Source organism: Pholcus phalangioides, unplaced genomic scaffold, assembly GCF_987345545.1.
Source record: "Pholcus phalangioides strain wild (caught in Gottingen) unplaced genomic scaffold, Ppha-v1.0 ptg000007l_1, whole genome shotgun sequence".
Classification (NCBI taxonomy): Eukaryota; Metazoa; Arthropoda; class Arachnida; order Araneae; family Pholcidae; genus Pholcus; species Pholcus phalangioides.
In genome coordinates, this window is record NW_028301600.1 from 22,795,104 (window position 1) to 22,822,211 (window position 27,108).

General features: G+C 38.0%; 1 protein-coding gene across 1 annotated transcript in view; it reads left to right on the forward strand.

Moving 5' to 3' along the window:
- The window catches only part of Rok (Rho associated coiled-coil containing protein kinase), a 165,018-nt gene that overhangs the window by 4,200 nt on the left and 133,710 nt on the right, over positions 1-27,108 (forward strand). The window contains exon 2 of the mRNA XM_089233880.1: positions 2,726-2,862. The gene's annotated coding sequence lies outside the window, so the exon portion shown is untranslated. The remainder of the gene's footprint in view (positions 1-2,725; positions 2,863-27,108) is intronic.

Consider the following 27,108-nt stretch of genomic DNA (forward strand, 5'->3'; position numbering starts at 1 on the left):
ATACACTTATATCCCTCTCAGCGGCATTGATGAGAGATATCTCACCTTTTTAAAAGCCTTTTATTTTAGTATTGACAAACCAAGTTATTTTGTATATGCACACACACACACATTGGCATATGCAAAGGGGGGTTTGGGGTTCTAACCTCCCCTCAAGCCAGCCAAGATTGTAGTTTTATTTTGCAGGAAAAAATGTGAACCCCCCCCCCCTTGAGAAAATTCTGCGTACGCCTATGCACACACAGGTGATTTCTCAATGGTTGGGTTGGTTCCGGAAATTTTTCAAGTGTAAGCCAATGATATCGCATATTTCGCAGGCATTAAGATCCAGCCCTGCTCAATGGACCACTTTTCCCTACGCCCTTTACTCTGCACCTGCTGAAAATCTGAAAAAAGCCTGCTTCATTAAAAAGGATGCTTTATTTTACAAGGGATCTAGTGACTTTTACTATGCTGTGGAAAGTTTCAAAATAAATAAAATACTAATGGGAAATGTAGGCTTAATTCTTACAAAAATTAAACTTATTTCATTGATAAATAATTTTACAAATTATTACACTTGCTATGTAATGAACTTGCAAAATAAATTATTCATAATTTTATTATGGAGAATCATAATTTTTAAACTAGGTCGGATAATTGCGAGCCAGATAGTCAAGAATACTGTACAGTATTTTCTATATAGAAAAGTTCTTTTTTCAGAATTTGTTCAGAGATTGTTTTGCGAGGTACGTCACAGTTTTTCAGCATATTCTGCTTTGGGGCTTGAAACCAAGTGGTTAGGGCACCTATCTCTGGCTTTGTAAGTTTGAGTTCCAATTTCAGTGAGAAATATTTAAAACTAGCCATTGGAACAGTGATGTTGGAGCCATGGTTGCTGATTGAGCACCCAACAGTACTTTAAGCATTGGTCTGAGAGTCCCTAGAATTAATTTAGAAAGCAAAATCTATTACATGCATTTTTAGCTTAGTACCCACACCCACAGGTCTGTGGTTGTATTTTTTTTCTTTTACATCTTGAACTCTGATCTATCATTGATCATTTTTGTCGCACCACGGTCATTTTCTGCACACGAGGGCTAATTAGAGCGGGACCTACAATTTATTGCCGATTCCGAACGGCAGTCTTGTTTTTCATACTCATCGAGAGGTTGGTGCGCTAACCCCTCGATGGTGGACTCCCTGCGGTAGCAATTTTTGCTGCGGTCAAGTCGCCGTTTTTTGTTGTACCCCTGTGTCAGGAAAGTTTTCTGACAAGGACGAACCGGGTATCGAACTCGCGACACCTCTAAACATCCTTTGGTACTTTAGGCGAGCATCTTATTGACCGGGCTACCGCGCCCTCTGATCTATCACCATTGAGAGATTAAATTCCATTTTTCATGCATTTGTGTCTTAGCATAAACGCTGAAATCTAGGTGCTGAGGCTGTTTGACCTCCCCCCCCCAATAAATTTTGTAAGGAGTCTGAGACCCCCAATAATTTCTGAAAAAACAATGCAATGTACCTTCCCTCGCCAACGCTGCTTTAGTCCCGTATATATACAGGATGACCAGCAACTTTCAGGTCCCCCCGACATGAAGAAAACAACTTTTATGTTTTCTTCATGTCTGTACCTCTGGTGTCTAGTATCAACTTACCTACTTGTGGCTCAATGTGTGAGGTCCGTGTATGGGGGCTAGAACATAATCTTTGGTTTTGGTAATCAAGAAAACAATTTAGACACCAGAAAAATTTCCTAGGATCAAGCATACTTTTTTCCCCAGGAAAAACTCTGAATTGTTTTTTTTAAATTTTGCAGGATTTAATGATATTTTGTTAGTAGACACATTGACATAATTTCCAAAAATTTGTGTTCTCAGATTCCAATCTTTTTAGTTGCAATGGTGATCTAAACCTGGGATTTGTCTATCACTTAGGTAATAGCAAATATTTTCTGTCGTATACAGTTTACATGTGTTGCATTCAAAGGTGACATAAATTTCACAATTCTTTCTATAAGTCTATTATTTATTAATAAGTGGGTAATTATTTGTACCATGCTTGAAAGATTTATTCTGGTAGGTCTTAGTGAATAATTAATAAATCCAACTCACACATTTATATCCAGGGCCGTCTTAAGAGTATCATGGGCCCCCGGGCCAATTGTTTTTTCTGAGGCCCTACCAAACAAATTCTTGAAAATTTCAACCGTATCTCATTTTTGTGAGGCCCTTTTTTGCTTGAGGTCCCCGTGCCTTGCCCACCCATGCCTTGAGACAGCACTGTTTATATCACCAGCTTTAAAAACTAGTGGGAACTAATTGCAACTGTAAGGGCTGTGTGGTTTAACTCTTAATCAAAATCAACTTGGAATATGCATATTTTATATGATTATATGAACAAACTTGGTTTTGCTGTATTTAGACTTTTCATGCTCATGCTTTTGAATGCTGAATCGTTCACCTGTTGTCTGCTATTGAAGCATGTCAACCCCCTAACCTTGCTATTGAAGATTGCAACAGGTTTAGTTTAGCCCTGTGACGTAATTCAGGATAGAAAGAATGCAATGGATTCAAACAAGCCAACCCTAATGTTATTCATGGGTCAACTGAATTTTTTTCTTTCCTCTGCCTTCAGCCAAGAATGTTTCATTTCCCGTGTAATTTGAACGAAATACATTTGTTAACATTTCTTATTTGTGGCCAATAAATAGGATTACATGTAATTTTTTCTGTGTTTTTAGAGAAGAAATACAATGGAATTCTCTAGACAATGGTTTTTATTGTCATGTGAAGAGATGCACGCTATATACCCGTGCTTCAGAATGAACAGTTTAAAGCATCATTTTTGACATAAATTTTCCATCTCTACAGTACAAAGGTAAACTAATGCTTACACTGTTTCAATATAAAATTTTCGATTTAAAAAATTTCATTTGAATTATACTATATTTAAATAAAGTTTCTGTGATGACTGGTTTTTGAAATTTCTGTGTGAAGATGCATCTTGAAAAGTAAAAGATTTAAAAATTTTAGTAAAGAATCAATATTATTAATAATAATGTATAATGCATTCCATAACCGTTTTTAGGAACGCTACCTACATGATTAAACCAGGAGTTGACAAATCCCTAATGCTGGGCGTCCATGGCGAAAAAAAAAAATTGGTAGTTGTGCCTACAATTTTCCATGTGCAATTTTCAGCTCTGGAAAAAAAACTTGGGCCTTAAAATATTCGGTTGGCACCTTGATTTTTTTGCAATTTGTCAAGTCCTAGATTGACATGGTCATACCTAGAACAAATACTCACCCTAGAATATCAACTTCAGATCAAAAAAGTTTAAGTTTCTTGCAATTCACTACTTATAAAAAAATTTTAATTCCTACTTCCATGTGGGAAGAAAGGATGTGAATATTGAAAGAAAGAAAATGTGTGTGTGAGAGAAAATGAATCTTATATTTGTAATTTTTAATTCTACTTTTTCTTAGGAGTGAATTTTATTTTATGTAGCAAAACTGAAGTCAATAAAATCAAGTAATACAGTTTGATGACTAGTAGACAAAATAATAATATCAAAAATAGTTGCAAGTTATAAAGGATTGATAGAGTTTGCATACTTTGCAGAAATTGTATCTTTATGAAGTGTTTTGTAGTTTACTCATAAATGCTTCTGACAAGAAAAAAATTATTACTTTGTATTTAAAAGTTCAAATAGCATTGTCAAATTTTTATGTTACCAAACATACAATAATACTGTAAACAATGTTAATGTACAGGGGCTGTGTATTCTTCAGAAGAAAATTGATTAATTTAAATGATGACTATTACTATTAAATCAATAATGTGTTTCTACTTAATTCAAACAATTTAACCATCAATGTTAGTATCATTTGTTTTCAAGTATATTCAAGTCTCCATGTACTAAAGTTGCCTTATTCCATACATGGCCAAAAAAACTTACTATACCTATTTCTTTTCTGAATTTTTGGTGTTTTAGAAAATACATCTTTTAGTTTCATTTTAGTGCTAAATACAGCTGTGTAAGTACGATACTTTATCTAGAAAGAGTTAATTCTTTGTTGGTGTCATCTTTTGAGAGTTGCTGAAATTTCATGTGTTCAGGGATTTATAAAATTGCTCAAAGGAATTGAAAATAAAATTCAAGGTAAAAATTATTCACATTTGCTAGCGAGATTTTATTAAAAAATAACATTAGAATCAAGCAATCTGTTTTTTTTCTCTTAATTAACCATTTTAGTTAATTAAAAAATCTGCTCTAATTGATTAAATTTCTGTGCTGACGTATTGATTCAATTAAAATAAAAACAGCACCCCACCCATTTACATCCTCCCTATTTTCTAAAAAAAATCAGTAATTTTATAGTGGTGATGAACCATAAAGGGTTAACGTTCTGGGTAAAAATTTTATTACATAAAAATATTTGTATTTGCCAAGTTATAGAGAGATTTCCACTATTTTGCATGAGTATTGGGCGATAATTAAAGAATTTCTGTCTTAGCATAACTTTGACATTTCTGGGCAGCAGTAGGAGATGGTCATATCAAGATGTTTTGAGCTGTTCATTGCATTACAATTCACAAAAGATTTCAAATTTAAGATAGTGTTTGTGCTTGAGAAGCTCCCTGTATTGAATGAGATACTTATTTTTATTATCCCAAATTATTTCTAATAATCTTGATTGACAACATATTTTTTTTCCTATCCATGAAATTAGTGACAGGAGCTTTTTAAACCGTCTTGTGATTTGCTTGACTGTTTTTCCTTTAATTCCAAATTGATGAAAAAAGTGAAATGAAGTTTTTCGACTCAAAGTGAAGTATAAATCTTAAGTTGAACACTTTTATCCAGATATTCATAACCAAGCTGTAAATCTGTGAAGTGTTTTTTGTAATTTTTCCTCTCATAGGAACCATAAATTTGAGAAGGAATATGATTAATTCTCTTTGTATGTGTGTGAAACATGTTTATATACACATTGTCGTTTTATAACTTATTAAGGCACACATACAAAATTTCAATAACCGACGAATCTGTTAAGTTTTTCTAACATGTTAAAATACACATATTTTATGCTTATTTTATTGCATCATAATTGAATAGCAAAATGTCTATTTTTTGCCTGGGGATGAATTTAGTTATATTAAAGTTTTTATTTGTTTGATTTAATTGCTATGAAATTTATTCAACATTATATATAATTTTAATATTTGTTAAATATCTCTTCGCTAATTTATTGAAGAGATTTAGGTCATAATCTAATCTATAGTCGTTGATAATCAAGTAGTCTACGCAAAAAGCATTTTCCTTCTTACCAAAGAATGTTTAGAGGTTTCGTGAGTTTGATAGTTCCATAGTTGCCAACTACTACGGATGGCCCCACTCAACTACGGAGCAACGAGGGGACACTCAATACTACGGAAATCGTTTTAAATTATGTGTGTGTCTTTTTTTTTCGAAAAAAAATTCGAGTCTGAGTTTCTTGCGGTATTTCTCTAATTTTTATTATTTTTTTAATCGCGTCCTTCTTTACCGATATTTACCGTATCGATAAATTGGTACACGCATGTGAGATAGTTCGAGAGGAGGCAAATTGGACTATAAAAGGGTCGGTGATCGAATTGACGTATCATTCGTCATTAATAAAAATGTTGCGACGGAATATTTGAGCCGAATTGAAAGTAATGCTGTGACAAGCTCACGATAAGGGCGACGCCAGAGCATGACAATGAACAAATAAGCGTCTAATATCGGAACATCTGAATCGAGATATTTGAAAAGTATAAGGAATATGGTGGTCAGGAATAATACACTGGTTCCCACGTCTGGCAAAGGCGGTTTTGGATTCACGAAATCCACAACGAGTGGTTTAAGGAACAACTAAGAATTTATATAGATGATTGAAGAAAAATTGCGAGTTCCACGTCTTTACCGTGCTTTACTGCTGTATATGGTGTCACAAAAGATCGGAAAGTTATCACTCGGAATGGCAACTTCACGATGATTTCGACACTCGTAAGCAACGTTCCCTCTATTTTTTTTCACAGTAGAACCTCTCGGTGACGGACACCTGCGAGACCGAAAATTTCGTCCACTAACCGGGAGTGGCCGTTAATAGGTTTTATAACATTGAATCCCGTTGACGGAATTCGAAAAAGTGTCCATTAACGGGAGGTGTCCGCTATGAGGTTCCACTGTGTTTTACTTGCGCCGATCTGTTTTGTCTGTGCGCGAAAGGCAATCTGCAAAGCCGGGTCCAGACACGCCGCTCTCCTCGATGCCCAAACGCACAAAAACCTGTTTTTCGTCAGAATCGCTCTGGGCTAAAAACAGGTTTTTGTGCAGTTCGGCGCCCGACTTAATTTGCACCGATAGCGCACGATCGAGCTGGCAGAACTTGTTTTGGAAAGAATGTTTTGTCGTTAGTGCCGTAGGAGCTCTGATACGAAAAAAACGGGGAGGCGGAAGGTACGACCCACAAGAGCGCATGCTGGGTGAGATTGCATTGAATAATCACATTACTAAGGGACTCCGCGACATCGTTAAACTATTTGGGGAAGGGGATATGACCATTGTGTGTGCCTGAGCCCCTAGTTCCGGTGCCTATGAGGTGTGTTTAAATGAAATTTCAATTAAAAATAATTTTTTTAATGATTTTTTTTCTTAAACTATGATTATGTTGACCTCTTTCCCCATGGCGAAGCTCAACATTCATCACTACTGAGAAGCTTCATGCCAATGTTAGCATGTATGCTCTTCTCAATTTTTGTCAATCTTTTTTCTGAAACAACTTTCTCTTCTAGAAAAGAGATGGCGCTAAGACGATATTGCTACCATAGCAATTTCCAACACCAAAGCGGTTGACACATCAACCCCACTCGGGAAACGACATGAAAGAAAAAAATTTCGAAATCAGCGTTTTTTCTCTTTCAAATTTCTTTCTTTTTATGGTTTATTATTAGTGTGGAAATATCATTGAAAGAAATAATTTTAATTTTATTCAATACATTGGTCTTCAATAAATTTTTAGGTGAAAAGTATTCGTCTCCTAAAAATTCATTATCACGAGGTGGCAACCAGTGATCACAGTCATACAGTAAATGGCAAGGCAAAACTATTACATTGTAGAATGCACTTCCCAAAGCGGTATTTAATAAGAAGTAGGTATATCTCGGAATTGTAGATTCTTTTGGCCCATGAAAGGGTTAAACTCTAAATCCTTTTCTAATTTGCCGGTGTGCATAAAATGGCCGTATTTACCATCGAAAATCAGAGCAGATCTCGTATTCTTGAGGCCCGGGTCGTGCTCGGATGGGCCCATGTGGTAAGACCGCACTGCTTACAGTGAATGAACAGGGGTAATGGGGGGTTGTAGTTATTAAATCACCAACGAATAAGGCAAATATACGAAAAATACAAAATTCCTAATGCATTTTAGACACACAGTGGGTGGCGTCTTCGGAGGGAAAATATCTAAAGGCGCTTATATATACATTAGCGCGAGGATCATGCAATTGAAAGCATTTGCAATTGGTTGTTCAGTAATTTGTACGGTGTTGTGAATGATTCTTGAGTTGTTCGAATTGGACTCACATGGGACCGCCCTACCATCTCCCCATGCTTATAAAAGGATATCCGATAGAAACACGTCTAGCTCTCGTGATTACTATAGGTGTCCATTCTGAGAGCGCATGCGCATTAGAAACAAAAAGATGTTCGAGAATTAATATATTTAATTACGAACGGCTAGCAGCAATTGTGGAACAGTTAGTTCGTCGACGCAAAATTGAAGGCATCCGAAAGATTCATGGTTCGAATCCCGCCCGTGACGCTACTTTTTTTCCCTTTTTTAATTTACATCTTCAATTTCTTAAATGATTATATTTATTTTTCACTTGCTCACAAAGCTGTGAGTGAACGTCCCGACATTCCCGGAAGTATGTGGGGTCACGATGCGCTTGCTGCGGGGGATGGTGTATCAGCCAGCCGCCCCACACACTTTTTATTAACTTTTCGCATAGTAAAATTAAAGTATTTGAGGTTTTGTGATTGTATTCTAAAATAATTTTTCTCAAAAATGAAAAAATGAATTTTTCACTATCCGAATATCAGTCAGTGGCTCCCTCCACTTGAACAAGCATCGTTTTCTCTCCGTGTATTCGGAGGAAAACCCAAAGAATCATCCGAAGAAGTAAAGTAAGAGAGGGGGAAAAAATCGAGTTTCTGGCGGGATTGGAACCATAACGCTCCTTTCACACGCTAGGATCCACTTGGGTTAGATCAGCGTGATTAGTGGTTAATGCGCGTGTACATTAGCCTGCCGATCTTGCAGCGATTCTAATCCGTTCGTAGGAATACGAACTTCCTTTGTGTTCCCTTTTTTCCTTTGTATTCGATGAAAAAACCGATTCCAGGGGGTCCTATCATTCCCCCCCCCCTCCATGCTTATAAAAGGATATCCGAGAGAAACCCTCGTTTACTATAGGTGTCCATTCTGAGAGCGCATGCGCATTAGAGACAAATAGATGTTCAATAATTGATATGCTTATAATTACGAACGGCTAGCAGAACTGTTGAGCAGTTGGTACGGCGACGATGAAACAGAATCGAAGGGAACCGAAATGTTTACGCTCCTTTCACACGCTGCGGATTCGTCCGTAAGGAGGATCGGACGTACGGAGACATTCTATTAGTGGCGTGAGATTGGATGGTAGCTTCTACATGATACGGACGAGTCGCCACTACAATACACGGCTGCCGTGCCGTTCCCAAGAACAGTGGCCTACGTGACTAAATGCATCCTTTCACACGCTCCTGACATTCAGTCGTACGGAGCTACTCTGTAATAAAGTAGAAAGCAATTATCTCCGTGCGGAGGATCTTCCGTACGTCCGATCCTCCGTACGGACGAATCCGTAGCGTATGAAACGAACGAGGAGCAATTACCTCTGTGCGGAGTATCGGACGTACGGAAAATCCTCCGCACGTAGATAATTGCTTTCTGCTCTATGCAAAGTAGCTTGTGAACAGGTGTGGTCGCACAAGGCCCCACGCATTGTGAGGCCCGGCACTCACGGTAAATAGTTAGAGGCTTTCAACAATTTAAAATTATTTCTTACATTGATTCTGAATTTTTATCAATTCTGGAGTTCCCCTCCGTTAATTCTGAATTTTCATTAGTGCTGGAATTATTTCTTACAATATTAGTTTTAATTCATCAATTCTAATATTTTCATTAGTTTCGGGGGATTTGTTTCTCTCATTTTTTAAAATTACCTTCAGTCTGAAATAATCAGTTTTTGTGTTAATTTACATTTGATTGCCTGTTTAAAATTTTTTTATGGATATTTCCTGTATGTTCGGAAATAATAGATGTTGATTCCCCTCCAAAATATATGTATAAAATCGGGACAAAAGGTATACCAAACATTTTTGGGTGCCCAGAAATTGTTGAGACCCAACTGGCCTCGCTATTATTTTCGCACTGGGTCTCTTGTCTAGTGAGGGTGGTCCTGCGTGTGAAAGCATGCATTTAGTCACGTAGGCCACTGTGTTCATGGGCGGAGATACGGGGGGGGCGTGGGGACATTGCCCCCCCCCCCAGCGTCAAAGGTGGAGTCGACTGATATGTATATATGAATTGTGACATCATCGTGCACCCCCCCCCCCAGACTTTCAAGTCTATCTCCGCCTATGACTGTGTTCTTAGAAATGGCACGGCAGCCGTGTGTTGTGGCAGCGGACGGCGACTCGTCCGTATCATGTGAATGCTACCATCCTATATCTCACGCCACTAATGGAATGCCTCCGTACGTCCGATCCTCCTTACGAACGAATCCGCAGCGTGTGAATGGAGCGTAAACATTTCGGTTGCCTTCGATTCTGTGTCGTCACCGCCTTACCAACTGCTCAACAGTTGCTGCTAGCCATTCGTAATTAAGCATATCAATTATTGAACATTTATTTGTCTCTAATGCGTATGCGCTCTCAGAATGGACACCTATGGTAATCACGAGCGCCAGACGTCAGTTTCTCTCGGATACCCTTTTATAAGCATGGGGGGGGGGAAGATAGGGCCCTGGAATCGGTTTTTTCAACACATACAAAGGAAAAAAGGGAACACAAAGGAAGTTCGTGTTCCTACGAACGGATTAGAATCGCTGCAGGGGGTCGTATGTTGCAAGATCGGCAGACTAATGTACACGCACATTAATCACTAATCACGCTGATCTAACCCAAGTGAATCCTCGGTCAGCGTGATTAGTGGTCAGTAGGGCTGGTCTGATTAATCGAGTCGGCTAATCGATCACTTGTTAATCGCAGTTAAAAATTTTAGAAATTGGCTCGATTAAAATTTTTATTAAAAGTTTATAATTTAACTTGATTTATTTGACTAAATTGATTAAATATCTTAAATCATGTTCCTATACCTAACGTTTCAGATAAGTGACCGTATTTAAAAATATTTGAATCAATATTTTGATAAAATTTTTCGACATTAGGAAACAAGTGGATTCAACGAAAAAATAGTGATGATTTTAAAAATTACCGATTTATAAAAAAAAAGCGACAGTATCCAGTTAAGAAATTCTAGGATATGACAACCATGTACAGCATATCGTTCCCCTTATGACAGAGACATGAATATGCAAATTTTCACTTTTGGGTTTATCAGCTGGTTGGATCACTTATTTTTGCTGAGTTTTTCCAGAAACGCAAATGCGTATCCCCTATTGGAATACATTTTACAAAAACTTTCATAAGAGTAACATTCAAAAATCGTTTTCCAAGTTCTAGAAATTTGCACATTCATGTTTCTGGGAAAGGGGGCCGATATTAAAATAGCCTCAAGCGGCGGCCTTTATTTCTTAATCCATTTCTGTATTTGTTTACATCCATTCAGTGGATAGATGCGTGAAATGAATAGAATATATTTTTATAGCATCAATTATACAGTAAAACCCCTCTTAACGGACACCCCTCAGATGCGGTCATCCCGCTTTTAGGGCCAAATAATAATTTCCCCCCTTGTTTAATAAAAATATGCATCAAACTCCTGATCAAGTCACCCCTGTTTTGCAGACGAATTTTTTTGTTCTTCCGGTGTTCGCAAAAGAGAGGTTTTACTGTTATATAGTTACCAACACTACGTTTGCTATGAATGAATAGCATTTGAAAATATTCGATTAAAATTCGATTAGTCGACCAATTGATTAAAAATTTTTGATTAACCAATTAAAAATTTTAATTGATTTCCAGCCCTAGTGGTTAGATATTTTTCCCCTCAAGACGAAACCCACTGTATGTCGAAATGCATTAGGAATTTTATATTTTTCGTATATTTGCCTTATTCGTTTGTGATTTCTTAATATTCTTTGGGCAAAGTTTATCTACTCTTCCATAATGGTTGGAGGAACAGATTCTCATTTGCCCATATACAATTTTAAGTATTGACACCATCTTGCAGAAGTGGGCTTAGTCTGTCCATATAATGCTAATTTTGCCCTGTCTGACCAGTGCTTCCATTCTACGAGCGTATTTCCTATGTTTGATGAGTACAGCACCATCTCTTAGTAAATTTTTAGGTACTGCATTTCTTTTACTTTGGCAAAATTACATTGCTTCAGGAGTGTTAATGCAAATTTTTTAAGTCATTCTGCCCAGTGGTTCTTATTTCATAGCATTTTGAAATCTTTAATTTCAATCACCCTGTATACACATCACACACACACAGGTGGTTCCATAATTCGTCTTGCCTCATTTTACTACCGAATCGTTGGTCTTAGAGACGTACTTCCAAACAAGTCGGCCAATTGCTAAACTCGTTAAGTGCCAAGCAGATTTATTTTACAGAAAGTGAAAAAAAAAACTTTTGGAGAGTGTATTTTTCGAGCTTATACTGTTTGTAAAAGTACTTTTATAAAACTTGAAAAATACAACCAGTAAGCTGATCGATTACATTCGAGCAAATGCAACCAATCTGTTTAACGCAACTGATAATCTTATTGAATTTTTCAAATTTTATAAAAGGACTTTCAAAAAACTTTTATAGTGTAATATAAACCCCTCCTTAGTGCATATTCATTGACAAAAATTAGCCCCACATATGTGTATACTGCATATATGCAAATAACTTCTACATATTTTTTATTTAGATATTTGTAATTTCTGTTTTGTTGTAGCTGCGCTCTGTAACAAAAGAATTTCGAAACTATTTCTAAAAAAATTGAACACTTTTGACGTATCTCTAGAAATAGCCTTAGGCCGGCATTACACTATAAAAGTTTTAGAAAAGTTCTTTTATAAAACTTGAAAAATGCAACCAATAAGATCATCGGTTGCATTTGGTCGAATGTAACCGATATGCTTATTGGTTGGATTTTTTAAGTTTTATAAAAGAGCTATTATCAAACTTTTATATTGTAATCCCGGCCTTACACTAAAACGGCTGATATTTGAAAAATTAAAAAAAAACAGCACCACAAAAATCTCTATTAATTCACTAAATCTCACCTGCGGGAAAAAAAACAAGAAAAAACGATGTTATGAAAATATCACGTGCAATATTTATTTTAAAAAAATTATGGAAAAAAAGGTGTGATTCGGCTTAAATAAACCTTCAAAAATATGCACTTATTCTGAAAATTCTTTGATTTTATGCATTAACTCTAAAAAAGGCCAAAATAATCCGGGCTCAAGTGATGACACATTAACGTCATTTAAAGATGCTTTGGTGTCGAGGTTTCGATGGCAGTTGCGCGTGCGGATTGCGTTTCATACTATCAAATGGAAATTATTCGAGATGGCATAGATCGGGAGATCATCGGAAAGGGGCCGGAGGGTATTATGCGATAGGCCCTTACGTCCAATCCGTTGGAGCAGAATTGTAATGTCTGAATATTTTCGTATTTCTCGGTGAAAACGGGCCGGGTTCATCATGCTGAAACCGTATGCGTTCTTGAATGCGTCTTCGTTTGTGGTGCTTTCTGCAGCAAATCTTTGATCAGCAGGAGGTTGCTACTCCCGGACCGTCAGGTTTAATGTTCCATCGAGTAAATGGTCGGCAAGAGGTCGTGTCGTCAGGCGTAAACATTCAAAGTCAGAATAAACATTCTGAGCAGCACTCTCAACGGTTTTGGTTTTGAATCCATCCTTACGGATTACGTATACCCACTCATATAGTACATTGCTTCAGCGATGCTAAGGCTAATACCACACGAGCGTCTTTCCGGACGGCGATTTTTTCGCACGTCTTGGGGGGGGGGGTGCAGTCACACGATGGGGACGGGAAAAAGTGCGCAGCGATGCAGCACCTCCTAGAGATAGAAGGCCTCTGCACTGTTTGCCATAAACGTCATTCAGACTACCTAGAAAGTTTGCCACATTTTGAAGCAGAGCATCCTATTTCGTTTCTTCTTATTTTGGCGTAGAATCTTCCTGATTGGCTCACAAATACCGCATCGTGATTGGATGTGGGGCATAGAAATCGCCAATTCTAATCCCGATCATTTCTTTTCCTCGCAACTATGATACTGGCACGAGCAGGGAATTTTTTCCCCTGAATATTCTTAGGGAAAATAAACTACTTACTAACGTCACAAGCAGAGTGCGGAAGCCTTCTATCTCTAGTAGGTGCTGAGCGATGCCCCGGACGGGATGTTTTTTCGTTCCGTGCTCCTCCATCACGGAACAGGTTTTTTTGCGTGATGAGGGATATTGTTAATGCAATGAGGTGGTCACACGACCGCTCAGAACACGGAGGATCGGAGATTTTACACTTCACATGAAAAATACCGGAATGCGGATTTTTAAGAAAAAAGATGGGAAAAACATTTCCACAAAAATGTGTTGAAGACTAAAATTTAAAATTGTTTCATTAAATTATATTTCATAGCATGTAACAAAATTGCGCCAGGGAGATTTTTGTTAAAATAATAATGGGTAAACTTTATAAACTGGGTGTATTTAACCTCCTAGTGCTCTATAAATGACACTATTTTCGTTTGAACATGCATTACATAGAAAATGGTTCAAATATCTTTGGCCTTTTTTATCGCGCATATGGGAGACATTTTAAAGTTTGTACTTTTACATCAGAACACGCAACATGCCGTGCTATATCCGACATTGGTGAGACTGGGACTTATAATAAGTAATTATCGAATACTGATGAGGTTTTTTAATATTGAGTTCCATAGCTTTTTCACATCAGCTTAAAAAAGGCATTAAACACCTCGAATGATTTTTTTTTTGTCACTATTCACCATGTGTAGAGGGGCGAATTGTGGGTTACAAGATTCAATGTACACACACAGTATGGGATAAGCTGTTTCGTATGTTATTGTGCGGAAGGAGCAGTTAGTCCCTTCGAGCTGAGGTCTTATCAGAATTTGACACCACCTGCACCGGCAGATGAGGGCTGTTGTTTTCTCATCTTTTTTATTCATAACCGAGTGTATGTGAGGAGTACCCCATCCCCTTTCCCACACACATTTTTTTACTTTCTGATAGTTTCGGCTAGTGTGTCGTAGCACCGTGGAGTATCTTGAGATCGTACGGGTTTGCAGCCAGAAATCTCGGGGACAAAAATGATGCCGCGTACTTGAAGTGTGCCACAGAGATCGGAGACAAATTCGAAAATACCGCTCGCTTTCATTTCAAAGGCACCGCGAATATAAAAGTTTAGAAAATTTCGCTGTACTATAGAATTAAAAAAAATTAAAATATTGATATGTAATTATGCCATAAATAAAAAAAAATAAGTGTTCGTAACACCATGGACCATGTTGGTGATTACAAAAAATTATTCAATGTGAAGCATGTCAATATTCAAATAAATAAAAACAAATAAACCAAGATATTACAAAAAAAATACACAAACATGAAACACGTATAATACAGAAGTGTAGTTTGATTGAATATTAAGGTAGAGTGAATCAAGGAAAAAAAAAAAAAATTGTTAAATCATATCTAATAAGGTTTTTTATATTTTAGATATCTAATTTATATTTTCATCGTTCGCAACATAAATATTAATAAAACCAATATATTACCATTCAAGTCTTATCCAAGCAATTTAACGTATGCGTATGATGTATAAAATTCTACATCTAACAATAATTAATGTATCTTTGGAACTAATTTATATACACTGCTCAAAACAATTAGGGGAGCACATGGTTTTAATGCAATTACGCAAAGATGTATACCGATAAGTAACATAAAATGAATCATCCATAATTTAAAGCCTAGCAGGAAACGGAAGAAGAAAACTTCATATGCAAATCAATGTTCATGACGTCAAAAACCAGAAAAAGGAGATAAGGGCAGAAATCGGGATGTTGCAGAAACGTCTGTTTTACTGCCGTAACTGTGAAATTCGATTGCGCAGTATTTTTTTTTGAGACAATTTTTTTTTTTTTTTTTTTTTTTTTTTGACTTGAGGATGTCTCAACAACGTGATTTACCGGAATCCATGGCATGGCGTGTTATAGGCAGACTGGAATCCGGGCAAACACAACGTGGTGTCGCGGACGCTGTTGGAGTCGCCAGAAGTGTTGTTGCAAGGCTGTGGAATCGATTCCAAGAAACAGGAAATGTTAGACGTCGACCAGGGCAAGGTCGGCCACGCGCTACTACAGCAACTGATGACCGGTATATACGGTTAACAGCCCGTCGAAACAGAACAGAGAATGCTACGCAGCTGCAAAGACGGTTGCTCTTGGCAACAGGACGAAGGGTGTCCAGCCAAACAGTACGTAATCGGCTTCATGAGGGAGGGCTCTATGCACGTAGGCCAATGGTCTGCATTCCGTTGACCCCACGCCACCGTGCGGCCCGAAGAAGATGGGCTGCTGAACATCGAGATTGGGAGCAACATGATTGGAGCCAAGTGCTGTTTACAGACGAGTCCTGATTCAGTCTGGAGTGTGACACTCGACGTGTTCTGGTATGGAGGGACAGGGGCACTCGAAATAACCCCGCATTCGTTCGTGAAAGGTCACAATACAGACGAGCTGGTTGGATGGTATGGGGTGGAATCAGCATAGACGGACGTACGGACCTGCATATCATTCGGAATGGCACTTTGACGGCCCGAAGGTATGCAGACGAGATACTGCGACCTCATGTCATCCCTTACGCTGGAGCCATTGGAGATTCCTTTGTTTTCCTGGATGATAATGCCCGACCGCATAGAGCTCGTCTGGTGGAGAACATGCTTGAAGCTGAAACAATACAGCGTATAGAATGGCCAGCGTGCTCTCCTGACCTGAATCCAATCGAGCATGTCTGGATGACGCATTGCTGCGCGACCAAGGCCGCCTGTTACTGTCCAAGACTTGCAGATTGCACTTCTTGAGGAGTGGAACAGTATTCCCCAAAGTCTGATCGATAACCTCATCGCATCCATGGCAAACAGGTGTGCAGCAGTCTTAGCTGTTCGAGGAGACCACACGCCCTATTAAAACTCATGCATCATGTCTAAACAGTACTTTTTTTTATCGTTTACATGTAACCCAATTGTTGCCCTAAATCATCTTTTCATGTTTTTTCCCATATTTTCAAAGAATTAAAGCTTAATTCCTAATTTGTTTACTTCTTTTTTCTGTATTGCGCATTGATACGCGTGTACTATCCATTGTATGCCAATACGTGGCTGTCTCGCACGGTTTTCTTCACTTTTTTTGCTTGCTCCCCCCTACTTGTTTTGAGCAGTGTATATACAATTAATTTAATTACATAGAAAAAATATGAAACAAATACAAAAAGCTATTTGACAGAGATGGCCGTACGGTCATTATTTTATTTTGAATCAACTTTATTATGGAGGAACATCGAAAAACTTATTTTTAAAAGGAGAGAGGTGGGGGGGGGGGGTGGGGTGTCGAAATCGATAGGAGAAATCGCGCTTAAAATTTTTTTTGAAATCACTGCTGTAGACCAGCGTTTCTCAACGTATGGTCCACGACACATTTGATAACTAATTAAATGAAAAATTATTCAATTGATATTAGTAATACTATTAGAATTCAAATAAAAATTTGACTTTCATACTTAGGGCAATTATATTTCATCGAGAGGAATACGGTAAATTCCGATAAAGAGTATGCGGTATAGCTAATTGTACCCAAAAAATGCAATTTACGACACATCAGCTAATTATTGCTAAAATGGCTAATATATACTTTTATAGAAAAAGGTAAACGATTATTTTAATAACATAAATTAAAAAAATCCTTGAACAATGAATGACGGTTGCCATGTGCCAACAGACAATAGATTATTGCTGCTATGATTTCAAAACCACTCGAAATTTACTAAACGCTAGTCATAAAATTTAAAAAATACATATATTACAGCTCTCTCCCCTCAGGTCATGAATTTCATGGTCTCCCCCATAGTAAATTTCTTGCGTTTTAAAAATATGCATCCTGAGCCTTTCAGCTTGAAATATTCTTTCCGAAAACTGTTCGTATTTCTTCCGAGTTACAACAGTGTTTAAAAGACAGTTGCGTCTTGAGTCTTCACGCATAGGCTCACACGGGCACAACCCTGGGTTTTAAGTACAGAGGGACCACATGAAAATTAGATCTGGTTGAAATTGGTAAAAAAAAAGTTTTTAAATTAAAAAAAATGAGAATGTCAAACGAAAGACACGCATTTATATTCAGGTAGGAGAGCCTCAGAAAAATTATTTTACCCCGTAAGGCCTATGATGTAAAGCCATGTCCTGACAGTGGTACAGAATTCGAAAAATCGCTATAAGATTCAGATATAGCGATGGTAGCCAACACTTCTCTTTTAGGAGGTTTACCGGCATTTTTTCTCAGAGTTTAATCTCATGTCACCGGCTATTATTTCGGAATTGGATGTGGAAGTGAAGCAATGTAAATAAACTTTTTTAGAAATGGTTTAATATATAAATGAATTTTATTTAATATTTCATTTTTAATCTCCCTTTTTGGTATGATAAGCGGTGTAGCCATCACCTACGTGTAATGGTACACAACAGGTTTTGCAAATATATCTTGTTTCGCTGCGTTTTCCTTTTGAAGAGCATACTCTACACCAGCGGTTCTCAACCGGTGCTCCGCGGCGACTCGAGGAAAATAAAATGAATCAGTAAATCTGATAGATAAGTAAATAAGAGAGCCCTACACAAGGTTCTGCCATAAAAATTATGTACAAACAAGGGCTCCTCGAGGCAAGCAGGGCTCCGCCATAGAAATTATATACTGAAAAGGGCTCCGCGAGTCAAAAAAGGTTGAGAACCGCTGCTCTACACGTTCTAGTTGGATTTTTTTTTTTTACTACCAGTGACTATTTTTCTAAAACGTGGTCTCAGCTGTCCGGAAAGTCTGTTGGGTGGATCATAGTAAGGAGCCGTTGCAGAAATACTAGAGGTATCCTGAACAACAATTACACTCTATGCTCTCCAAAAATGCACTGACCGAACGAAGCTGACGCGAAACAGGCGCACCGTTCACGAGTTTACTCGTGGCCGGTCAGCAACGTTTTGGCATGACGACACGAGTTTACTCGTGACCGGTCAACAATGTGTTACGATCTAGTGGAAACTGCTTCCTGCTCGAAAAACCTCGCTCGTGTGACCGTTCTTATCCACCGTTCTTCGACCAAAACTTATTGTGCTTAGCGAGAATTCTCCCCGTCCGTGGATATTTTCGCTCGTGTGGCATTGGCCTACGTGTCATACGGCTGAGAGTTTGAAGAGCATAACTAAGAGTCAGACTAAGTACTCACCTTGCCTTCCCCAAATTTTCCAGATTTGAACCGAATTAGGTGGAGATACGGGGCACATGTTCCCATCCCCAAGTATAAAAAATGTGTATAGGTGACATAGAAGTGTGTTATATATACATAGTTATATGTTGACGACATCGTAGTCCCAGAGCTTCAAGTCTATCTCTACCTATGATTGGGCGCATTTGAAACCAACTCAATTATGTTCGCCTCTGCATCCTTCATCACGCAGCATCTGTCGGATGCACAAGTCTGTCTAGCTCCAGATGCTTGTGGCAGAACTTTCCAACATTTAGTGAGTAACACCCAGACTAGACACTGTCTAGCTGCTGGAAGAGGGGACCCCTCATCGTATGTCCTGTGCGACATGCGTCTTCGCCCGATTTTTATAATACTGTACAGTATTGAGCTTGATGTTACCAGTTTCTTTCTTTCTTCAGATCAATTTTTTGATGACTTTAGCTTACACTTATCCTTCTGCTGTTTGACGAAGATTTACGGTATTTGTATATGATTATACCTAACACTAGATATGATGACGTAGAAGAGATTAACTATACAGATTAATGTTTCCAAGAAAATGTTTGTTTCCCTGCACTGGGATCGCTGATCGAGACCATGGTTTGGGCTTTCAAAACGTTTTCTCCCCCTATTATCAAAATATGAATTAATTGCGATAATTATCAGGATTACTATAAGTACAAGTACTGCACTGTATAATTACGATATTTTGTATTGGTGCTCTCTAAAAGTAAAGGTGCTGAAAAAAACAATGTTTGTACTGAATTTTATACGTTGCGACTACAATAGAGGAATAATAATTGCAATAAAGGAAGGCATGCCCCGTGTCGAGTGGAATGATTCAGATAACCAATGTCTGATACAAATTTACGGTTATGCCGCCTTTCTTCCGTTCTAGTCCAATTCTTCTGTCACCCACTCCCCAAATTTGCCGCCACATCCTTTGTAAATACGCCTCTGTATTACCTTTCATCATATATATATTTGTTATGGCCAAAGCCTGCAAAATTGGCCAGTTTACCCAGCCAATGTCCGAAATTCGGGCTTTGGCCTGCCAGTTTGTGAAGTGGCTGGAGATCCTTGGCCAAAGAAAAGGCATGATTCGGAGTCATCGCTAAGTTGCCGTATTTTTTTGTGATAATTATGCTATGGCAACCCTAACAATCAGAGGAATCGGTATCAAATGCTTTGCACCGAGGGATCTCTCGAGTATAATAAATCCACGAACAAATCTCGGCATTAGAGCGTCTGGCTTGTTGCTGAATTGGAGTTTCGTGTTTCTGTGTAATATACGGTCGTTTGAGGAAAATGACCACAGAATGATATTCGTATAATTAGTGCATAGACTTGTGATTCTTATACTTTTGTCACCTGTGACTCCCGTGCCACTAGGGCAAGTAACATTAAACAGGCACACATCAATGTGGCAGACATCAACAGGCACACGTACTTTCAGAACCATTGGCATAGACTTCCGTATATACATGTCTGTATTCGAATCTCAACCAAGTCACGGATGGGATGCTCTTGTTAAGCCATTTGAAATCGGCTCTGAACAGTAGGTTTCCATGTGATCAGCCTTGCTAACAGTCACATCATGCTAAAATCACCAGAGTTCATAGACTATTGCGATAAAACATTATTTATTATCTTGTAGTTAATGGTTGGCGTTAGGAATGACAGTTATCCCTTGTTTTCTGCTTCTCGTTAATGTTCTTGATAAGATTTGGTGCTGGAAATTCCCGACGTGGTCAATGATCGATAGGGAGGTTGAGAAACAAGGTGGTGATGGCTTCCGTGACGGAATCTTTAACTTTTCGCAATAGGGGTACACACACAGGCAGGGTCAGACTTTTGCAAGTGCGAAACTTGCAAAATATTAGGGAGGGGGTCTCATGGAATGGAACACAGGATTAAAATAAATTGATTACGTGTATTTAATTTTTACCTCCATTGCTCAACAAAGTCTTAGCTTCAAATTCTATCAATTTATAAGAAAAAAAACTTATTTTAGCCTGATTAACAAGTACATAGTAACGGCTGGGCTTTGCAGAAAGTAATTTTGTGGCTTTTTATAATATCTGTGTGCATGCCCTACACATGGGGGAGGCTGACGGGAATGTTTTTATCCGGGGATCGATCGATATTTTGTATTTTTTTCACCAGAAAAACGATGTAAGGATGTCGGTAATATTCCTGGCTGAGAGGGGCTCGACAAATAGTCAAGTGCACGATTACTCGAGAAATCGAAGCAATATTCGTTCAATTTGTTTAAAAGTGGGACTATAACGCATGGGCGGAGATACGGGGGGGGGGGACATTGCCCCCCAACGTCAAAGGTGGAGTCGACTGATCTAATGTATATAGAATTGACATCATCGTGCCCCCCCACCCCAGACTTCCAAGTCTATCTCCGCTTATGGATTAACGCCCATGAATATGTTTGGCATTTCCACAGTAAATGTTGCAAATATTTCCTCGCATGAGTGTCGGAAGTGTGTCGGCACTTATGTAAGCTCAGCTTGAGCTTTATGTGGGACATTTTGATTTCTGAATTAATTCTAGGGATGCTTAATCACGCTAAAAATATCTGGTTCCGACATCAGTGTTTTCCCCGTAAAATAGCAAAGATATAATAACTATACTTGTTATTCTGTATGTAACTATACAGTTACATACAGAGCTCCTTGAAATACTTTTATAAGCGTGTTCATAGGCGTACACAAAATTTTCTCAAGAGGGGGGGTTTCAACTTTTTTTTTCTTCTCAAGGGGTTTTTTCTTTTTTTCTCTGCATTAGTGTTATTATACAGCATTGTTAACACTATTATAGTGTTACCTTTTGCGTGCGCCTATGAGCGTGTTAGCTATAGCTGCAGAAAATCAGAAGAAAGCTTTTTTTATTAAAAAAAAAAGATGGCATCTTGAAGGCGGTCAGTGATTTCTGCTGTGCCGTTTGAATGAAAGTAATTCCATTTAGTTACTAAGGGCTAAGTGGCGTTATTTTTGTGAAATCATTAGCTAGTTGGTTTGAAATGTTTGGGTTCCCTCTGGAATGCAAAATGAGAGGGTTGTTTTCTTATTTCTGTCAAGTGAAAAATGTGTTTGGTCTCTCCCTTTTTTCTTCTCCTGGCTGTCCTCCTACTATATGAAGAAATATTTATTCCGCCGCTATATAAATACATGCCCGGGAATACTTTGAGTTTCGTATGGCGTGCAATACTTATTGGTTGAGGTCAGATTGATATTAACAAATCATATTAATCTGCTATATAGTCGGTGTTTTATTGTTTGTGTTACGAGAATGTTTATTGGAACTTAAGATTGTGTTATCAGTGTTGTTATAGTAAATACAAATGAGATTGAGTCATTTAACGGCTTCTTTGATTTTTCCGAGGATATCGTATAATCGGTAACATTGTATAATAGATTAATACTTATATAACTCCGTTTCCTCGAGCTTTTTTTTTGGCGTCATGTATTTATCATACTTTGATCGATTACTTTCGGTTCTAGAGATGGGTGCCGACTCTCGATTCCAGTCACGGATTAAGAGTTTGTTGCTGTCGAAAGTGGAGTGAAGCTTTGGTTGGTTGCTTTTAAATAGTGGGCTGTCTCTCAATTGCACCTAGTGGAATGATTTCGATATTACAAAACAATTTGATACATATGCTTTATGAGCTATATCGCGTTATTAAAAGCGTTTTGTGTGACATTAGGATCGCGGAATACTTATGTTCCATTTCCCGCTTATTTTTTACCGCCCAAAAATCTGCCAATCGCTCAGTCAAATTGCATTCCAACATATAAAGTGAAAAATGCTCATAGAAACGAGTTTTACCTGTAATTTTGATGGCCGTTAATATAAAAGATTAAATTTAAGAACGGATGTATAGCTCTATATATTCGAGTATGTACTTCTAAATTCTGCTGTCGGCGTTATGTGAATTTCACCCTGTCTGGAATTTCAGCTATACTGAAGCTTTCATCGTGTGCATTTTAAATCAAAAATGACATTTAAAAAAATGTATTAACACTATCCGTCTACCATGCTTTGAAAGACAGGTAAAAAAGTAACTTTTCCCCTCTTGATGTGAACTAGACTCGTGATTCATTTTTTTCATCGCCCACGGAAATCAATCGTTGTATTGATTAAAGATTCAAATATTAGAAATTTATTTTATTCATTTTTGCATTTTTTTAAAACAGGCAGGCATCAATTATTCACAATTTCAATCGCATTTCGAACTTTTAGTTTCACATCTGTCTGGGAGAAGTATCATTTCACTTAAACGATTTCTGTACTGTGTATTTACCTACAGCTGTGAAATGTAGTTGTTCTTTTGTTTCTCAACGCGAGGGTAAACTTTATTTTAAAAACATTGCTTGTAGATATGCGCTTAGGAGAATTTGTTTCGGTTTGCGTTTTGTACCAGATGACGGAACTGCGAAATAATTTTCTGAATAATCTTTTCGCCTTTTACATCTGGTTCTTCGAAGTGGACTGAGAGGGCGGAGAATGGTTTGTCCCATGCTTTTTTTCCCCACTTCCCAGGAAGTTTGCCAAAACTCGAGATGAATTGTGCTTACGAAAAGCTCATATCCGCTGCACTTCAGCTTCAACTATTTCAGATCCATTTCGCTCCACTCTTGTGAGTGCGTATATACGCAGACATAAATATTTCCGTCAAATCATCTTAAGATATGTTTTTCTTTTGGCTATCTCATTTCCGTGTCCTAGACGCACGCATCTTTCATTATCTTTCGATGAGGCGCAAAAACGTTTCTTTCGAATTGAGCTTTTTTTCAAGTCTAATTTTTTCCTCCACATATCACGACATAAAAAAAAAAATTGTAGTTTGGATTAGAGTTGACGCCCTTGAAAAGATTTCGTTTACGATTGTTTTTACTTTTCTGGTTTGAAATCGATGGAGTTTAAAGGAAATATTTTAAAAATGTCACAGTGGGGCTCATGGCAGGATTGAACATGTTGTGAATGAATTGTGTGTGAACATATTGAATGAATGTTGTCGGAATGCGCATGCGTGTGGTATGATTGTCAATAAAAGGTGCGACTGTCAATTAGCGCTAACATCAGTGCCGTTCTTAACGCATGGGCCCGCCTGGATACGGTTCGGGGCCTCAATATAATGAAATTCGGTCGATATTTTCGAGATTAGCATGTGAATTGGTAGGCAGGCATTTCTAGTCAGATAGGGCCTCTGAAAAATCAATTTGTCCGAGGCCCATGATACTCTTGAGACGGCTCTGGCTAACATTTTTTCTAGCGAATTTCGAATGTATAAAAATTTTTTCGCAGGTGTTCGTAGACTGTTTAGAAAATACTTAAGGGGCGATAGTATACCCATCAAAACGAACAATATTTACAATAGAACCTATGATCGCAATGCACTCGAGTATCAAAAAAGCGAAACTTAGAAACACACACACAGAGAGAGAGAGAGAGAGAGGCGCGCGCGTAGCCAGGTTTTTGTCAGTGGGGGAGCGAAATATAATAAGGCGTCTTATTCTGTTCCTCATTTAGGCGCGATTAAAAAAAATTAAGTATACAAAGAAACTTGTTAAAATTTCAATAAAAACTTCATTTGTTTACTTTTTGTGTTCGTGTTTATTTTTCACACAACTTTTTAACTGAAAATAAAAATGTAAATAATAGTTTAGTGTAAACTACAAGATATGCGAAACGAAAAACCCTAAAAAAATTGAACTTGTCACGACAGTGAAAAAAAATATATATTTATGGGTTTCTAGAACTATGTAATATTGTTTTTATCATGGGATGTTTATGCAACAGTTTTGCACTCATAAGTGAAGCTGAAAAAGTTTGATTAAAACCTATATGATCCATGGGCGGAGATACGCGTCAAAGGTGAAATTGACTGATCTAATGTATATATGCATATGTGAATTGACATCATCGTGCCCCCCCCCCCCAGACTTCCAAGTCTATCTCCGCCTATGATATGATCCACTTCCTTTCTGAGTTTTGACTCGAATTTTTGCAAGAGCAAAATTCATAATCAGAATTTTTTCCGCCTTTTTTTCATCTTTGAAAAGTGCTCAATTACTTTTTGAATATCAAGCTCATTGGTTAATTTCCTTTCTATCCACAACGAAGCCAATCCCGCTAATCTTTCTTCTTTCATGGTCGATCTTAAATAGGATTTTATAATTTTTAACCTGCCAAATGATCTCAGAAGAGCTGCTGGTTGGCAAAGTTAGATAAAGTCTGTACAATTTTTTCATATTTCGAAAAATTGTGTTCATTCCATGTGTAATCCGTGGCGGCATAAAATTCGGAGATAGAAATTTCGACACTTCGGAAAAAAAATCATCCTATAGTCCGTAAATACAGGGTGTCACTCTCACTTCATTGTCCAATGGCCATTTCCTGAACCGTTGGCTTTAGAGAACTTTCAATTAGAAAAAATGTTTCAAATGGTGTTTACATGAAAAAAATTGTTAATAAAAAATTTACAAAATTTCAATTTTTATACGGTTCTCCCGTTTTCTAATTTATTAGAAAGTTGTTGCCCTGTCATATTACTAGGCCGTCTCAACCAATACGGATGGCTGGGGATGCCCCAGTGTCAATTAGGAGCATCGACGATCAAATATGAGTATGTTCTGACATCACTGTGGTATTTATGCCCCCCAGTCAGGACCACAACTATGGGGGAGCAGGCGGGTCAGGTACTCCTGGACACTAACACCACCTTGAACATTACAAAGGGGCGCCAAAATGTATGCTTGGCCCAGCTGACCAAGTATCTATACAAATACAATGCCATAACAGGCAAAATGCCCAATGAGTTGGCTGAGAAAAAGATGCCCCTAACAAATATGGATGTCATATATTTCTAAAATACAGCAACCCAATTAAAACACAATTACAAAAATTATAAACAATATATACACATGATAAAATATTATACAATGCCCATAAAGAATACTTATGGTTGTCTTATTCTAAGAATGGATAGCTTCTCGATTTACCCCAACATGTTTATCGTATTTCTTTTTAAACGTGTCAATTGTGTTACAATTTACTACCTCTGGGGGTAAGCTATTCCATTTATTAACAAACCTATTAGAGAAAAATTCCCTGCATCACCATAACCTTGCATTGTCCCTTACCAATCGATACTGATGTCCCCTTGTAAAAGCGATGTACTAAAACTTCATAGTCCATCCTATCCATCCCGTTGAAAATTTTGAACACTTCGATCATATCTCCTTGACACCTGCATTCATCCAATGTAAACATATTCAAAAAATGAAGTGTCTCTTCATAACTCAAGCCCTGTGTGCCAATAAGGACACGTGTAGCTCTTCTCTGTACCCCTTCAACCAAGTCTATGTCCCTCTGTAGGTATGGTCTCCAAAACCTTACTCCAGTCCCGGACGAACTAAGCCTCGAAAAAGCTGAAGAATGACTTTAGGAGAACGCGAAGAGACCTTTTTGAAAATGAGACCAAGCATTCTACTTGCTTTTTTTGACCATGGCTCAACAATGTTCAGAAAACCTAAGCCTTTCGACAATGAGAATTCCCAAATCGGTTACTCTAGTTGCATCCGGGATAGTGACACCATTCAACTCGTAAGAGAACTGTGGGTTGTTCGAACCAAAATGAGCGACCATGCACTTATCAACGCTAGACATCATGCTCCATTCATTTGCCTATGCTGCAAACCTTTTTAAGTTGATCTGTAGTAACTCCCTATCGCTTTGTGTCCTGACTAGCCCTATTGTATTTGTATTAGATTCACGTCATCTGCGAACTACCCTGATCAAAAGTGATCATTGACAAAAAGTGAAAAAAGCATTGGACCAAGGACACTTCCTTGAGGAACTACGCTTGTGATGCCTGTCCAACCAGAGAATTCCCTGTTCACCATAACTTGTTGCGACCTATCTCTTAACCACGATTCTATCCAATTCAGCAAGTTGCCCCCAATCTCAATCTCGTGTAAACGCTTCAAGGGTTTACCGTGTTGTACTGGATGGAATGTCTTCTGGAAATCAAAGTAAACAACATCTACATTTTTGCTCTTAGGGGCCGTTCAAGTATTACGTAAGCAAATTTTTAGCCATTTTTGACCACTCTCCCCCCCCCCTTGTCAGCAAAAGTAAGCAAAACTCTAACCCCCTTCCCCCCTCTTCAGCAAAATTTCGTCATCACTGCCCCCTACCTATTAACGCATATTGGTGGGATCAGAAACGTGTGCGGGAGAAGGGGCATAGGGGCTCGTGCACCTCCCCCCCCCCCAGATGAAAAACAAAAATTTTTTAATGCAAAAAAT